We start from the raw sequence: 2,277 nt of genomic DNA, 5'->3' as shown, positions 1-2,277 counted from the left end.
TGCAGTGCCCAGTATTGCAATTTTCCGTATGTTATATATACTTGTAAGTCCTGGTGTTTTTGTTATGTATTTGTCTGAATATTTTTTTATTATACCTAAGGCACCTACTATGATAGGAATTGTTTCTGTTTTTAGATTCCACATTCGAGTTATTATTATTAATATTATTATTATTATTATTATCCTTATTATTCAGTAGTCTTATTTTAATCACGGGCTTTCACTGCACTACCGAACGCAGATCTGTGTGCCTTGCGCATATGATGTATTTCGTTTCGGTGCTCTTACTTTCGCTTTATTGAAAGTGATTTTCGTAGGAAGTGTGTGGTGCGTAGTAGTGCTGTTACTCTATTTCCAAATCGTTCTCAAAGTTTCTCCTTTGTTTGTATTGATACATCGATTAGAAAGCATTTCTGCTCTACGTGGTCTTAGGCAACTATATCCGGGATGTTAGTATTTCTCTGTGTTTATTGGCGTATCCTAGACTATTTTTGTTTTGTGATGTTTGTGTCATTTTCTGGGATGTGTCTATACCATTTTTTCTACTGTTATTCTATAGTGATGGCATAGCTTCCAGTGTATATTGGTCCCAACTCTGTAGTGTTTGTGAATATAATCCTTCTCAGCCAGTACTGGGCAGCCAGAGTTTGATCATTTCTGGTGGGGGTGCTTATTATTATTATTATTATTATTATTATTATTATTATTATTATTATTATTATTATTATTATTATTATTATCACAAAATTCATTATACCCTTATACAACGCACCACCAGCACACATACAAGCACTAAAAATAACCAAAGAAAACTTCAATAAAATAAAAGAAAACTTTGCGAATGATGTTGTGTCGCTAGGGAGAAGTGTCTTCCAAAGACTTTATAGAAATTTAGTGGAAACACCCACACGGAAACATAGGGGAGCCACCCCACCAGAAAACTGTAAGTAGAGCCTTTTCTCCTCTAATACTTTCCTTTAAAAAAAAAAACATGTTAATTCTCAGAATCGGAAGCATAAATGTGAGAGGCCTCGGGTCGCCTTGGAAACAAGGTCACCTGTTGAACGACCTGATGTCTTACAGTGTAGATGTAGCAACCATTAGCGAAACCAGGCTCTCCAACCCGCAGGAACTCGTAGCACTTTTTGGCGGATACGAGATTTTTCTATCTCCGTGTCGGCCGGGAGCCGGTGGTGGGGGTACTAGGGTGCTATTTCGGGAAGGCCTGGACTTGAAAATAAGGGCAGTCTTCCTGGATCCAGAAGGTAATTTGGTGATCCTGGACGTCGATAGTAGTGACGGCGCTGCCTTCAGACTACTTGCTGCCTACGCTCCGACAGGAGCAGGGCAGTCGGATTATATCAAACGTATGGAGGTTTTCCTGAGTACTTCTCGCGCTTTAGTGCTAGTTGGCGATTGGAACACTGTCTTAGACGAACGTATCGATAGGGTAGGTGCGGGAGCATCTGATAGGAAAGGGGGATGCAAGAGCCTCGCCAACCTGCTCCATAGACAAGGTCTCGGTTACTGAAAGCTAAACGCGTCGTTAACGGCGTGCAAAGCCTACAGAGAACGGATTAGTTTATTAGTTAAGAGGGCTTTAACCGGGGCAATCATCAATAACAACTGGTGGTTCGCCCTGAAGCGGGCAATTAGAGCAGAATCAATTAGGTTTAGTAAGGCTCTAGCTGTAGAACGTAAGAAAACAGAGCGGGATTTAGTTAACAAACTAGACGAGGCTCTTAGGACAGACATCGCACCCGACGTGTTAGCAGCGAAGTTGGCCCTCGACCAACACTCTGATGCCAAGTATGAAGGCTTCGTTGTCATAGCTAAAGCACTTTAGTTAATTGGGGACGGGACTATGGCTGCTCGATGGGCCCGCGTGTCTGAGGCGAAGCGTGGCAACAGAGCAGATGTGTGCGGCCTTTCAGCAGCAATTTGCTCAATTGTTCGGGACGAACGGTAGTACGGACGACGGGACAGACTTCGGTGTGTACCTAGACGGCCTGCCGCAACTCTCGACCAGCGAAGCCGAGTGCTGCAAAGGACCCATATCTGCCTGGGAAGCGATGAAAGGCTGCACGAGAGGTAGATCACCGGGTTTGGATGGTCTGCCTTACGAGCTTTATACGTCAATGCCAGACTTTTTGCGGGCGTCTTGGTAAACGTCTACTGCAACTGGCAACAAAACGGGAGAATTCCTGCTTTTGTTTGTCGAGGAGTGGTGGCTTTCCTAAGAAAGGACCCAAACAAGGGGGACATTATAGGGAACTT

The sequence above is a fragment of the Octopus bimaculoides genome, chromosome 29, assembly GCF_001194135.2.
Source record: "Octopus bimaculoides isolate UCB-OBI-ISO-001 chromosome 29, ASM119413v2, whole genome shotgun sequence".
NCBI lineage: Eukaryota > Metazoa > Mollusca > Cephalopoda > Octopoda > Octopodidae > Octopus > Octopus bimaculoides.
This window is presented reverse-complemented; position numbering follows the sequence as displayed.